The 16,657-nt window shown below is 41.8% G+C and overlaps 1 protein-coding gene across 1 annotated transcript in view; it reads right to left on the reverse strand.

The window, feature by feature from the left end:
• Window positions 1–16,657, reverse strand: part of tns1b (tensin 1b) — a 155,740-nt gene that overhangs the window by 67,056 nt on the left and 72,027 nt on the right. The gene's annotated exons all lie outside the window — the stretch shown is intronic.

Consider the following 16,657-nt stretch of genomic DNA (forward strand, 5'->3'; position numbering starts at 1 on the left):
CCTATCCACCACACCTCTCACCCTCTCTTACAGGAATTACTTGTTATTATACCACAGAACTTTCAATTACGCTGCCTGATATAACTTTATAAAAGTGTTGTGTTTACGGTAGCTTGCTTTGCTGCCTCCCAGTGGCAAAAAATGAATGCAGTTTAAAAAAAGGCTGTTTATGACGTTCTCGACGTCATAAACATGCTCGACGACAGCATTTCTATTTAAAAGTACAGTGTTTGAAATTGGGACTGGTCAAGCATTAACACGACAATAACAGCTACAGGACTCAGCAAAGGAGGTGTTGATAGCGTTATGTAAATGCTATCAAAACTTGATAGAAAAGCTTAATTGTTCATCTCTCTTAAACTGAACTCTGATCTTACACACTCCACGATATTGTTGACCGCAACTGCAGAAGTGAGCCAGTGGCGGGGTTGCTCCAAAAGAACTCATGATCTGTCAAGTGCCCGGGCTAATCCGATTACTGTCCGACAGTTTCCATGGTCTTTCTTTGAGCAAGAGCATGAGGACAGAGGCTGATAAACAGGAAGAATATAATGATGGCCTCTAACAGAAGATTCAAATGAAGTGCTTCCAGAATAAGATGACCCTTTGATGAGGATAAACACAAACAGGATGTCATCACTGATTTCCTTTCCTTCCTGTGTATGTCTGTATTCTGCCCCTTTGCACCCCTTATACCATCATTCTTCTGACACTGCACACGGGGGAGAATCCCTACTTACTTAATTTTCCCCAGTTAGCCATGTACCAACACCATCTATTCTGCAGATGGCTGACAAACAATAACACAGGGCCAGCTTTATGATTCCAGCAGGCTTTTGACTTGTTTGTATCCTTCATCCTTCTTTTATTACTATCAGAGAACTCTGTCTGTTCCAGCTTTGAAAGATTATGCCACGGGGTTATCACAACCGTCGACCCCTAAAAGCACCCTTCGTCTTTGCTCCTTCTCTACCACCCCCCTTATCCAAGACTAATTGTGTCATTGTATGAAGACAAGCCTTCTGCTCGGTTTGGGGTCTGCTTTTCATTACTGTTGAAGGAAGCATATTCTGCGTTTGCCCGCAAAAACTATTGTGACCCTCTTCATCGCATCTTAACGTTTTGCCTTTCTAAAACGCTGTGTGATTTCACTAAACTTTGCTGCAGCTTTACAGCATGTTATTGGGCTGAAATTGGACCAAGAGTTACACACATGCTGATTGTATCACAGCTCAGTTCAGATAGTCAATTTTTGGATTCAAACATTACCCTGAGATGCAATGATACCCAACCGATATTTGATTTTTGTGAGAGATATACTGAGCGTGACTCCTTTTTTAAAACAGGCTAAACATATTTGTATTGGCATTTCTGTACTGCAATGTCTTGTTAACTGATATGGATGTTTTTGCAATAAGTCAATATTGCCCTACAGGCCCCAATTCCAAACCAAACCAAGTAATTTGAAACTAACAAAGCCCCAAAAAGGCTAGTAAGGTTAAGGCATTATCTAATTGGAGTATCCACCAGTAGCGGATGCTTCCGACCACTGGATGACTGCCATCGCTTTGTTAGGGTGGCTCATTAGATTCACAAAGTTGTTGATGTGCAAGTCACCTTGGCATCATTGAAGTCTCTTTTAGAGCTGTTACCCCATCTGGAATATAGGAATGATAGTTCTACAGGAAATTACCGTTATCAGATTACATGTTTTGGTCCCTTTTAGCAACAGAAGCAGCTGATACACTGATATGACAAGAGGCAGTGCCTAAATTGAAGACATGCTCCAATACACTGGGGCTTAGTACTTTCTCATGCAAGTGTGTGAGATGTCAAGTACAAAATCTCCAAAGAGATGCCAAAATCGAAATGTTCCTCTGCGACGGCCGTCGGTCACAGTTTCCCAACAAGTTGTCCGATGTATCAACAGCCTAATTGCATGATGCCACCACAGTGGAATGCGTCTCTGTTTTTTGATAATTCCGTCTAGCATGGTGGAGTGTGTCTGGAGTTGACAGGCTACTGTATCTCCGTCTGGCTTAAATAACCTCCACTGCAAGTTATTCGAACCCTCCCATCAACCCCCTCCATTCCCCATAACCCCCTTCCTACACCACCATCCTTATCACTCCATGCACAACAACATGCCGTTCTTCTCAGAGGCCCCTGCTCCTTGGGGTGCCCCTCCTTCTGCCCTGACTCCTCTGGCCTGGTCAGTGTTTCCACCTGACTCTGCCTCTGCCCTGAAAGCTGTTGACAGCTGTTCCACCTGCAGTCTGAAAACATCAAGTATGCTCGCATGCACAATAGTAGCCAAGTTATGGCCAGGCTTTTGGAGGATCCTGTTTACACGTTTGAACATGTCAATCTCTTGCCTAAAGAAATCTGATAATGGTCTTGATTTTGAGAAACCCAAAGATGCAAACTGTTAATTAGTTAGTAACACTAACAAACAATATGTTGATAAGTGATAAAATGTATAGTTTGCTACTATTTGTGTTTACAGAGACACTTAGAGCCTGTCCACTACACTCCACACACCACATCCTCCAGCACAGGTGTTTTCTCTTATGTTGCCCGATCAGACCTCGTCAGGACTGTGTGGGCGCACAGAGACAGTGATTGACTGACACGTCCTTAACTCTGTTGTTAGTGTTGGTGTGCCTGTGGGGGGAGGACAACTTAAACGGTCATATATCCACCAGAATAAACTAAGCTACAACCCGAGGAAAGGCCTAATATACCAATATGAGCCAATGTAATGAGCCATAATATCAGACAGACAATGCTACAGGAACCATATATTTTTAGATATACCCAAAAGACTTTTCCCCTTTGGAAACTACCATAAAGTAGGGTTGGACGACTGGACTCCCGTCCAGATAGCTAACCCAGTAGCACAAAGAGGCCACAGCAGAGAGAAACAGCAGGAGAAAAACATCGTGCATAATTTCACATCAAACTTTATTTTGACCAACCAAGAGTTGCTGATTGTTACAACAGTGGATCGGCTAACTGTGACGGTTTTGGTGAGTCTTATTTTCACACTGAGAGGCATAAGGTAGTTCGGTAAAATAATTGGACTCTAGTTTTGCCGCAACAGAATGCAATGTTATCTGGAAACACAGTTTGTTGACCAATCAAATATGTGCAAGCCCACAAACCAGGTGGAATTGCATTGAGCTAAGCTTCTTTGAGGACTAGAGTTGTCTAATCCTTAAATCTCTATGACTCTCAAAGAATCAAACTGGACTTGTTGGTTCATAATTCTTCTGGTTGAGCAGTAAGCTACCTTCAACACGCCCGCACCAGTACAGCCCCAGAGTTGTTTTGCTTTAGTGCAGTTGTCGTTCTGAAGGAACCATGGCAATAAATACAATGAGCACTGCTTCGAATGGGCAACCTTTTATTCAAAGATTAAGCCGTTAGATGAACTGATACATCTGATACATTGTGAGGAATTACTGTGAAATAAAAATCCTGAAATGTGACTTCATAGTGAAACTGTGCCAGCACACAAGAGGGAAAAACATAATACAAAGAGCCACTTCATGAACAAGTCTCCTCTCCAAACATCTGAAAGGCTACGGTAACTGACATTTAGTTGAATGCCATGTCAAATAAAATTCATACTTTTTTTATTTGTGCAAAACAGAGTTCATTATGTTAGAGATAACATCAGTGACAAGTTATCCAGTGACGCCAGTGTAATAAAAGCTCTGATGTAAAGGTCAGACTGCCCACATCAGAATAGCTCACATTCTCCCTCATGCTAAGTAGTTGCCTCCTAAGTTGGTGCAGGAGTGGAACTTTGCTCTGTAGCCAGTCTGGTTAAGCAGTCACAGCCAGGATCTCCCAGAAACCACAGGGAATATTTATCTTAAGGCAGGGGGCAGGTGAGCATTTAGCAGTGGGTTAGCCACAAGTCAAAAAGTGGAAAATCATAGCTGAAAAATCGACACTGTTCTTAAAGAGATAGGTCGCATTATTTGAAGTGGGGTTGTATGAGATAGTGTATCACAGACTATGGAGAGGCACGCAGGAGCACAGACATGGAAGCAAAGCAGTGTACTTCTGTGGACCTGAAAAAAATCTTTATCAGTTTAAGTGTACGTTATAATTAGAATATTTTGACGGGGAACTGCACTGAAAGTGAAATTTATCTATACTGTTTTTGTTAATGGAGTCTGTTGGCTTTGAAGAGAACATGGATAAGTTTCACTTTCAGTTCAGTTCCCCGTCTGGAATGGGCGGTCTGTCGGCACGATAAAGCGGTGAAAATATTCTAAATAAAGCGTACTCTTGAAGTCATAGTGAAACAGAAGTGTCTTTAGCATCTGTTCTGTGTGTATTACCCAGTGAAGCGAAACATTTGTTACAAGAATGATTGAAATGAAATCTTTCGCATTTGACTGGATCGCTAAAAAGTTAATTTCATCTCCTCTTAATATATTAGGTGGGGCCTTTCTTTTAGGTGTCTAAAATACATTTTGCTGCCGCCGCCCCCCCGTCCACGGCAGTACATTGATTTGCCCCCTTGCTGATGCCTCTGTCTGTTTCTACAAACTGGGAGCGTGCCTATCACTATGTACTGTAGGTAATACACTGAATATGGATAAGTACCTCATACAACCCCACTTCAAATAATCTAAACTATCCCTATAAATTCATCCTCACAGAGCTGCTAGCATGAAGTCTTGTTCATTTGTATTGTCAAAGAATTAAACGGATAAGATCAGATCTATCTTAGAGCAATACTCACATGCCATACGTAAAAGTACTTTCAAGCTATCACAAGACTAGACGAGAGCATGCCACTGGCCTAGAACCATACTTAAATGTGTATTTTTACATCTGAATCAAGCAGGCAATGTAACCAGAGGCTTCTGAATCCTGTTTGATTTGAGATGAAACCCTACACAAAGCCTTTGTGCGGGCTCTGCTGTGCGTGGGGAAGAGGCCTGGTGAGTGAGCGTGTGCTGATGCTATCGGGAGTATTCAAATGAGTGTAATATAATAAAGAATAATTGTGTTGTTGCATTCCGTACATGCTTGTGTTAACAGCATTAAACAAGGGCCCGTTTCCTGCAGACAAAAGTCCATGTCTCTTGACTTCTGCGACAGCGTTCACATGCATTCAGCTCCCTGCTAGCTACTGACACACTCCAGACACAGTCACGTTATGTAACTGTTTCCCAGGTCTGAATATGTTAATGACCCTCGCTAATGACGGCGCGGAGCCTTAAATAAATGATGAATTGAGTCATTATTTAGGTAATGTCTATAAATCTCAAACTGAATGTAGGAAAATCAAACAGCGGAGTGATAAATCGTGACAGAGAAAAAGCACATTCCAGCTTTACTCAAAGCAGGGAAATGAATGCCACGCAGGTAAGCTCGTTCCAAGCATGGAAAAGAGCATGGGGCCGTGCGCTGCGGCTAAAGAATCTTTCCCCGGCCCTCTGCGCTGGCATATAAACACGCCGCTGCCCTGAGTGCTTTTATGTTTATCCAGCTTCTTGCATCTGGCACATCCCAGCAGAACTATTCAGTGTGCAAATTCAATTTGTGAGCCGTAACCAGCAACAGAAGGCTTTTCTGCCGCCGTGATGGTGGAGTGTGCCAGAGTGCAAGGTCCGTATGGACTTATTGGGATGTTATCAAAGCACCGAGGAATGATGGGAGAGCTCTGGTCCAAGTGCCCATGCCATATCACTTTGTGTTTATCTGCTTCTCTATCTATAATCCTTGATTTATAACAATTTTGATGCATCTATACGTTTACTGAATGATTATTTACTAGACGCTCTATGTCCACACTACATCTACGTTTTTATTTTGTTTTTCTTCTGTCAGTCTCTGTCTCTGCGAAAGTTATGGCCTCCGTTTTATTTAGGAAAGTTGTGGAATATCTCAGATTTATTGAGCAGGCTGGACTGCAGGACATGGACACGACTGAACGACCGTCTCCAAATGTTCCCTGTCTCAGATTTATGTTTCATAGCATAAGAAGCACTTCAGGAATGGCAGCGCATGTGTGTGTCTGGTTCATTTTTGTGTGTATGTCTCATGTGCATATGGATACTTTAAGTGCTAAGAATATACTGTCTTCTTGTATACATTACAATTTCTTTAATGAGGATACAATACAATAGTTTAATTGAATACCCCTGGTCTAAATGACTGATTGACTATTTGAAAATAAAACAAGATAAAATGTGTGTATGCACCATCCATGCGTGTTCCTGTATGTGTGTATACTGTAAAATAAAGCGTCATGGAAGTTGCTGTGTGTGTGTGTGTGTGTACTGTTTAAAGATTAAGCTCAACGTCACTGCAGTAGCAAAAAGCCAAACAGAGATGAATCTGCGATAGATCAAATAAACATGAAGATAATAAACATAATAAATAACACATACTTTACGTTATTCTGCTTGTGTATGACCAACTTGAGCCCCTGCCATGTTTCTGGGACTCAAAGTGGCCTTCTGCCGACCGGAGCGCCTGCTCATTCTCACCCCGTCTTTGTTGGACAGGACTGACGGCGTGGAGAGGGGAGAAGCTACGGCTTGTTTCTTTTGTTCCAAAGTTACAGCGGGGGTCACGTTCCCTTCCCAGGCTCTTTCAGATGAGAGCTGGTATTTACCAGCACGCTAATTTACACATTTAGCATGGCTCTCACTGACTGGCACCAGGCCAAGTGGTGGAGGAGGAGGAGGAGGAGGTGGCGAGAGAAGAAGGCAGCCACGGAGAATCAGGGATGGAGGGGGGGGGGGGGGGGGGGGCAAGCAAGTCCCTTGCTTGCTTAAGGAGCTGGTTGTATTGCTGCTACTGTGCTATCTCTGTGATACGTTCTATGATACCCATATTTATAGTTGATTGTAAACATACTTCTAATGCATTATAATCTGCTTATAGCACTTTATAATCATAGTTATAAGCACTCATTAATATTCAGAATGATTTATAAAAAATAAACACAACAAATTTTTGCAAGGATCCGAGTGAAGTAAAAGTTTGGTTTGAGTAAAGCAAAAACTGATTTTCACTTTACTTAATGTGTTATGATTATTGTTATCAAGCATTGGGAATATTTTCAAGTGCTTATAACTATAATTATACAGTGCTATAAACAGATTATAATGCATTATAAGTATGTTTATAATGCATTGCAGACATGAGCATTATAGAAAGTCAATCCAATCTTATTTCTAGTTCATTAACATACTGAAGCAACTCTTTAGCATTTCGGACAAAGTGCTTGTTTTTTGCTGTCTTAGAGAAAGATGAGAAGATCGATATCTATTTCATCTCTGTACGTACTGTACAGAGCATATGGTCTTGGAGGTGTTTTGCTTAGCTTAGCTCGAAAAGAAGAAGCAGGGGAAAACTTTCTCCAAAGTGAATAATAGTCTTTCAGCATCTCCCCCGTTTTGTATCTTAGTGACACTGTTAAGATGAAAACATTTTTCCACATGATGTCATTGGACATCTGCTCAGTCCCAGGAGATATTAGGAACCAGTATAAAGACGCGCACTCAGATTAGTCAAGCATGAGAGACTTAGATGAAAAAGGGTTGCAGGAATGACTTCAGATATTTATTTAAGACATACAGTATTACAAATATTTATATTAGTGTCTGATACTCTTTTTCCTTAACAAAAATAAAATCTTCTTTTTCTCCCTCATTAAAAACACAAGATGTCTCCAACTTCATTGAACAGTCCATTGAGGTTTCAGGTTTTCACATCACACTTGTGTAAATTGCAAGGTGAGCACAGAGAAAATTCTCCTCCCTCGGCAGATGAATGTAAAAACAAAACTGCACATGAATCATTCCGCACAGTGAAGGTCAGACATCACAGTGAGGTTACAATAAGCTCAACACATTTTTGAGGGCAGAATTTAAAGTGTAATCTACCATTAAACCGCCAGACTGACTGTCAGGTCAGAAACTAGACCCCAAAATGCTGAAAATTATTATGTATGCCTATGTGCCCGTAATGCACAGAAAGATAGCCACAAAATATGATATGATGGTTATTACAGTTATTATGGTAATTGTGCAGGCTAATATTTAACATGGTGGGGTTCAGGATTTGCCACAGTCCTAACCATAGTCTTATATCACCATACTGTGCTCTTGACGACAAGCCAATGAAACAGGATTTACTTGACAAAATCAATCTCACCATGAAGTCTATTTAGTAGCTTTCAATCATATCACAGAATAGTCACCATGGAGCGCCCAGAATTGGGTGTAATGTTGAAATCATCACTTTTCTGGGCACTAAAAAATGACCTCATAAGTTGCTTGTATAAGCAGCGTATTTTAATAGTAAAGGAGGAAGTCAGCGATGTGTAGGAAGGAGTGGATGGACGGGTCAAACAAACACAGTACTTTGACTCAGGAGACCGGTGATCGTGTCCAGTGTCAAACCAAAAGTCCACATCTAGTTATCTTAACTTAACTTACACACGTACTTAACTTATGTTAACGTAATTTAACTTAGGTCACATACTAACGTTGACTTACCTACGTAACTTCAGGTTATGTAACAAACATACTTATCTAAACTCAAACATGATCTTTTCCTAAACCTAACCAAGTCATTTTGTTGCATAAACCAAACCAAACAGCGACATCTTCACGATGTTAACCACGTGTTTAATACTGCAACCGTTGCATTTAGGTATGAGGAAGTGTTGTTCTCCTGCCACCGGTAGGGACGCAAATTAAGAATTGCTCTCGTGGGTTGTATCAAAGGGTTGGAACTTGGGACTTGTTAGAGAAGATGAAGATCATCTACTTAATGGACCTTGTGGTGACACTGTTTTGTCAACTCCTCAAAGACATTGGTTGCAGTGCAGTGGAAGTGGAAGTTTGTACTGTATTTGCTGCTGTCTTTCAAGGCTATATTGACTTTGTATGAGAAGGAGTGCCTCAATCTCTGAAGGCAGGAGGTTGTTGTCAGGAGAGAAATTGGACAAGCTTAGGCGAGCCTGTGCTAAGACTCAACCACGACAAGATGAGCTATTAACTTATAACTCTGGCAGAAAGCCCCTAGGAGGGAAGGATATTTATGTTAACATGCAAGGATCTTACCGGCAACTGCCGCACTAACTCACACCTACACACTTTGCTGTATGTAATGACAGATGGATGGAAAGGTTCGGGTTTCACATTTGATCCCGCCAAAATCTCCCCCCGTCTTTCTCGTCCTGCAAGCATTAACCACTGCTGCACAAGTACTGCCATAATAAATATTAATAATATGTCTCAGGAGACAAAATCCACAGTGCCATTAGCAAGTCATAAACAAGCGATGGAATAAAGGCCATTGGATGTAGAAATATCCAGCATGGCAAACATGCTTTTACTGTATGTACATCCTGACTACCATCCAAAAGATATTATATATTAGAGGTATTGAAAATGAAGTGGAAAAAGGTCAATTGTAATACTTCATTTTCCATTTTTCAGTCAGAAAAAAGGAGACATTTTAAAGATGCAACACATGTTGTTTACGGCCAGACAAACCTCTCATCATCTTTCAGCCAGCCCAGTTGCCAGAAAAAAGGGTGGCATTGAACATGTCTGCAAACCACAGATACGATGAATGTGTACGCTTTCGCATTCGGTCAGAGCAAGTGACGTATTACGACGAGCAACCGTTATTGAAAGATTCAGTACGTGGTATGATAACGAGTATAACAAGCAAGAAAGTCCACAAAGGGCGGGCGCTTGTTACGTAACATTGCAACATTGTTTTTTAAAGCATTGTTACGCTTGTTACATAATGTTTTGTAAGAAAGTCCACTAAGGGCTGTTGTACTTTATATATGTATGGTAGTTACGTTAGGTAGTTACGTTAGGTTGTTACGTTACGTCGTTACGTTGTTACATTATGTTACATTGTTACATTACATTGTAACGTTGTTTCGCTACGTTGTTATGTTACATTATGTTACATTATGTTGTTAAGTTACGTTGCTATATTACGTTGTTACGTTAATATTTAAACATAAACAAAGATGTTTTTTCCAATCTTAACCAAGTAGTTTTGTTGCCTACAACTAACCAATTGTTTCACAACATTAACCACGTATCGTTATGCGCTTTTGCAAGCATGATGCAAAATGTTTTTTTAGTTCGGGAACATGTTCTGTGCGACTGGGTTGGTTTTGGCAAATCTCAGCTGCAAGGAGAGATTTTGAGACCTGGCACCGATGTTTCTTGTCTTTCTGTTTCGAGACCGAGCCCCCTTCCCCATCAATCAGCCATGAAAAGCAAACAACAACATGAGGCCTTTCTGGCAGAACCAAGAAACCAGGTCTGCTTTCTATAAACATTCCTCAGAGAGACATGAAAACTTTATAAGTAAGGAGAAAGAAAGTAAAACAACCTCTTCACCATCCCAGTCGAACGCTGGCACACACACGCGGGGCACATACCTCACATAGTGTTCACATGGATATCATATGGAATCAAACTGCACTTTCACTGATGTTTTTAATTGATTGAATCAAAGCTAGCCGATTTTTACGCTTTCTCCAGCACCTTAGCATGAAATTTAATTTCTTCATAATCTGAAAGATGTCATTTTACCTGTACAAAAATTGTACCTGTGCAAGGCTTGGTGAAAAAAAGTACATTTTAATTCATTTTTTTCCAGTACAAAATAATATGCACACACTCATCTGTGGACTGGATTCATTGCAAAAAAAAAAAAAAAAGGTTACGGAGTTTTGTGGAACCAGAGTTGAGAAATGGTTATTATGGCTATTACATCAAAGTTATACAAATACTATCAAATTCCATGATGAAAAAATGAAAACCTTAGAAAATAAACGGGCTGGCAAATGCCTCCACCTACTCTGTTCCATCCTGGTGACTGTGCTTTCCAATAACGTCTAATGCAAGTTGCTGCCTTGAGAGCATAGCCAGGAGCTGCTTCTCCAAAAGCTGTGTGCAGTGATGTAATACGTGACCACAGAGGTTCAAAGCGATGGCATCTTGTCAAAGTCCATTAGATTCACGTCAAAGTATTAAAGTCAGCAACTAAATCCAGAGTTACGATAGAAACCGACTAGTGTGGTGTTGGAGGTGAATTCTTAAGATATGACATCATGAACCCTCGCCTCTCTTGTGCCTGTTGACCAAACACACTAAAAGACGTCAAAACTGGGCTTGTTGTCTGTCTCTTTCTACTTTAGCTTTTAAGTTTGTGCAAAAAATAGATCTATATTAAGGATTTCTAGAAATGTTAGCAAATTGTCCTGGTGAGGTCAAATAATTGGTCTTCTGAGTTCTCAACACAATCTGTATGTCAAATTTAAATTAAGTGTGTGCTGTTGGTTGACTGATATCTTGACATGCTCAAAATGCTTTAACAAATCGCTACTTTTTGAAGTAGTGATTTGCTCAAACGAAGGCATAACATCCAGAATAGCCATCCTCCAAACAATGAAATATCTTAAACAATGAAATTGAAGGTAGACTGTAGAGTCCTGGTATCTATATGAATTGTTAAAAATGCTCTAAAAATTCTACCTCTCCACCAATGTACACATCTTAGCCCATGCATCTGAGGGCAACAAAAGATCAATAAATCTATAGATCTGAAAATCCAAAACTCTCCCTATGGCCTAAACATGACACAACTTCAGCTGAGTTTCATTGGAGGAGCCACATTCAATAAAGATCAAGTTGCTTTGAAGCCAAATAGGTCTGCATTTATCAGATGGAGCAATGCAAGGGTCAAATAAGGCCTGTCTAGCTCTAGACCAGAATTATGCTATGTCTACAACAGCTACAACATGTTACAAGAAGACTTAGCCATTGGTTTGGGTAGTTTGGCAAATGATCGGGCAGCCATCTTGGTGTTGTCACGGCAGATGATGAACAATGTTATTTGGTGATCAAAGATGTAAATATGCTGGTCAAACTAAAAAAAGCCATGTCAAAGACTGGGAACATTTTTTCCCCCTTCCTTCTCATCCCATGACTATGAAAATACAAACGCTGTTTACGAAAAGGACATTATCCCAGGCTTTAAGCTTGATTGCACGGAGCCATTTGAAAGATTAGCCGTCATTAAATGTTTCACTATAATGTTTCTCTTTTTAGGGGTATTATAAGAAGTTCCCTCTACTTAAGGGGTATTAGACTGTGAGGGTCTGCAGAAAGCTTTGGTCTGAGTGTGCTGGCACCAGTTATCACTGAAGGACAAATGAGGAGAAGCAATGACTGTGGCCAAGTGGTTTCTTTTAGATTTGAGCTCTTTTTGAGTGGAAGCCAACAAAGTCATCCCAACGTCAAAAAGCTATTTGAGTTGTGGCAAGAAATAAAACCAAACAACGAAACTGAAAACATTACATCAGTTACAAGTGAAGGAATGAGGCTTGATTTGGTCAGTGTTGGTGGTCTTAGTCGCTTCTTAGAAGGTACTAAGCTGTTACAGCCTCAAAGCAGTAAATTCTAAAGGGGTCCACTGTTCATTTTAACTGCAACATTAGTGTCCGGATATGTTCCTTCATACACTCTTTAAACACCTTTCTATGGGCCTATGACAGCAATTTCTCATATGTGCCAGACGACCTGCTAAGTAACTACCATAAGTGAAACATATGACGACCTTGCAAAACGTGACGCTTTTACTGTGCCTTCATTGGATACTATTAATCACGCTAAAAGCCTAACTGTAGGGCATGATGGTTTGGCACGGCTACAGATTATTTATGTTGCTAATGTATTGCGGGCTCACAGTTTGTGCCAGCATTTAGTCCAGAGGACAAAGGGCATAAATAGATTGCTGCGCACACATTACAGTTCTGCAGAGCATTTTGTGAGGATCATTTGTATGACATCAGGTGGGATATGTACTGTATGAAGCCATATATTGATGTGAAACAAAGCTTCCATTCTGATAACAGGAGTTGAGACAGGCATTCATCAAACACGTCATTTGCGCAGTCAGTGTGTTTTGTATCAATGGGGGAAAATAATAAATAATAAATATTAAAAAATGCTCTTTTTTACAACACATAGTCATTCAAGAGGTTAAGCTGGGTCTGCAAGAACTGACACACACACACACACACCAAGGATGGATTACATCAGCAGAGAAGCATGAGAATCCATGCTGGTGGTTTTACATGGTCCACGGACCCACTGCCTTATCCCTAATCCCAGAAACTCACACACACAGACATAGTCACTCAACACACACCTTCCCGAACTGCCTGACCCTGCCTACGTATGTGCCCGTCCTGGCTGCATGTGCGGTTGTGTGTGCCTGCGGTTAGGCATCTATCATGAGCTGCCTAAAGGAGGGACGGGGGGTTGACTGGAGCACTGTTTCCCTGGCAGATGGTAATGATGAAAAATGTCTTCTCTGAAACCCAGTCCGGCACGGGCTCGCTGCCAGTGGATGTACGCCATTCCCACACAACCAGGAGTCATGGGTAATGCCGCCGTCCGGGCAGAACAGCGCTGTGTTACATTTATGCTTGACAAGGAATGCTTAAAAGGAATGTTTGGGTCACACATCATACAAGTGACGACAAATTTGATGTCAAATACCGCACATTACAGCATATAAAGGTGTTATACTAACTGTGGATCAAACGCTGCATTTGCCATGAAAAAACAGTGTTGGCATAGTACGTTTTTGCAAACCACAGATACCTTGAATCTGAATGTTTTTTGCAGTCGGTCAGAGCGGTGGACACAGTGGACGATACGCAGAGCAAGTGACGTAGTACATCAAGCGATCGTTATTGAAAGTTACGTGGTTTAAAAACGTGTACACAGTAACAAGGAAGAAAGTCTAGGTGGGTGGAAAGAGTGCTGGATGGGTCAAACAAACATAGGACTTTCACCCTGGAAACTGCTGTTCGTGTCCAGTGTGAAACCAAAAGTAAGCGTTGACTTTATGTAAGGTTATGTAACAACGGTTGTTGTTCATATTGTTGATACATTGTTACGTTTTTTTCGTTAAGTTGGTACCTTATTATTTAAACTCAAAGCGATCTTTTTTTCTAACCTAAACAAAGTAGTTTTGTTACCTAAACCTACCATATCGTGTCACAACATCAGTCACATGTTATTGTGCGTTTCTACAAGTGTGACACGAGGCTGATATGAAACGTATTCATGAAACATATTTTTCTTTTCAGGAACGTTGACATTCAACGTATCCAGCGGTTTGTGGGAACGAACAATGTCATAATTGTTTCCTGGCGACTGGGTTGTCAAATGTCTACGTGAAATGTGATGGATCACTCATAGGGATAAACCCACACAGAATTATTACACAACTCATCAGTTTCCCTCAGCTCTCTTGAATGTTTAAGCTTGCAGTACTGGTTGGCCTCTGGGTCTCTTGGCACACGATGAAGCTGCCATGTAGAATATCAGTCTGCTGTGCACACTGTACTTGAAGGGACTGTTGACGTGACAGGGTACATACACAATGCACACAGCGCTGGAGGTGACAGGGGCCAATAGCCGTGTAACTTTGACTGATTTGACTCACTGGCCTGGTGCAAGACCCCTTAAACTAGAACATCATAAGGAAGATACCAGCAACAACCAGTGGGACCTGCATCAGGCTGCCATTGTATTCAAACAGCTCCATTGAACTATGGTACACTAATGCATCTATTAGAGCCATATTTTAAGAACAAAATGCAATTCAAGGCTTATCTTACATAGTATAATGTGCTGGCAGCACAACATCCTCCTAAACAAATAAGAATCCATTAAGAAGCCAGACACACACACACACACACACACACACACACACACACACACACACACACACACACACACACACAGGGGTTGATAGGGAACACCGTGCAAATCTATGCATCTCACACTATGACCCTTATTTTTTTTCTCTCAAATCTGAAGCAAATTGGAGGCAATTGTGACTCACTCTAAGTGCCAAAAATTCCAAAAGTGCAGTCGGGTTTTCTCACGCCTGGGGCGATGTTTTCTGTGCAACAACTTTTGCAAGGTCCTATTATGAAACACCACTGCGGCTGAGTTCATGGCAGCAGACACACCAACACTGAAATCCGTGGAAGAAGGCTAACACACACACACACACACACACACACACACACACACACACACACACACTTTCTCTCTCTCGTGGAGAACAGAATCGATTTTTCATAGATGAAGTATGACTTTCTACCACAGATGCGTGTTGGCAGTTTCTTTTGCAAGCTGTGCTCTGACCTCGGGTTCAGAAAGGGTTAGGTTTATACAGGACAGTGAATACAAAACACACACTGAAGTGCCCTCAAAAAGGTGCCGAGAAGAGAAGAGACATGCGCCACCACCGTCATTCCAGCCATGACCGTGGGCCACCGACCACAAAACATGGTAAGCCGAGGAGACCACACATAGGCACAAGTGCTCCAGAAACAAGCAGCGCTTCGCACTCACATGCAGACAAAAAACGTCTACAGTGATACAACAAACCTCTCTCTCTTACATGCTCCTTTACACACAGTCCTGCATATCCATATACCAGAACACGTACATACTGAAGCAGTGCTCTGCTGTAATCACTTTTTCAAGACGCACATATCCAGAAGAATGCACATTCAAAATCTACTGTCTGGATGCATATGCAGAGGCAGAACATACAGTAAAACCAACAAACCATTCTAGTACCGCACCAGTGCCAGGTTACATACATGTTTCAAAAAAACATACATCTGAGAGCGCCTTAAGCTGTCTCCCTTTCAAATTAAGCAAATCCCTAATGTGGAGTCTGTGACACAGAGCAGAGCACAGCCAGCGCTCGGGACAGCCAGGAGCTCCAATAGCAGACAGGCAGCAGATCCTTTCCCCTCTTACAACCACACTCCTTACCTGAAACACTGCGGTGGCCATCCTGTCTCAGTGTGCGTGTCGTTCTCTCTTTCACTCTTTTGTTGTTGTTTTTCTCTCTGTGTTTTAGTGCTGCATCGTCCTTTCCCTTTCCCCCCCTCTGTGCAGCAGAGAGGTTTTCCCTGCGCTCCAACCAGATGGCTAAAGCTAAATCCACTCACTGTTACCTTGGTGCAGCGCGGAGCCGGAGGAGTGTACAAGTGTGTGTCAGAGAGAGAGAGAGAGAGAGAGAGAGAGAGGGAGCGAGAGAGACAGAGAGAGAGTTGGTGTGTGTGTGTGTTTCAGGCTCCAGGCTAATAGGTCTGGCTAGTCTCTCCTTCTCTCACTCCTCCTCCAAGAAAATGAGCATAAAAATGTCTAAAAAGAGTCTTTATGTGAGCGCGAGAGTGGGGAGAAGTGCAGCCAAAGGCAGATCCCACAACATCCCACAACTGGAAACGGCGCAGTGCAGCACTGGGCGCTGAATAAGCAGGCAAAGTCTGGCTCCTGGCTGTAGCTATTTCCCTCTCTTTCCCTGCCTGGGTTTTCTCCTCCCTCTTGTTCAGTCCATTTTTGTTCTGCCCTCCTCCCAAACGAGGGGGAAAAGACACATGAGCAACGAGAAAAGGAGAAAAAATATTGAACTGAATTTCCCAGGGAGATCAGGGGGAACGGGGACATGAGCTCGGGGAGACAAAAGCGCAGCTCTTTTCTTTCTGTCTCACTGTCGTCCTCTCTCTTACACAACACACACACACACACACACA

This window comes from Anarhichas minor, unplaced genomic scaffold, assembly GCF_050575085.1.
Source record: "Anarhichas minor isolate MPS153535 unplaced genomic scaffold, ASM5057508v1 ptg000004l, whole genome shotgun sequence".
NCBI classification, from domain to species: Eukaryota; Metazoa; Chordata; class Actinopteri; order Perciformes; family Anarhichadidae; genus Anarhichas; species Anarhichas minor.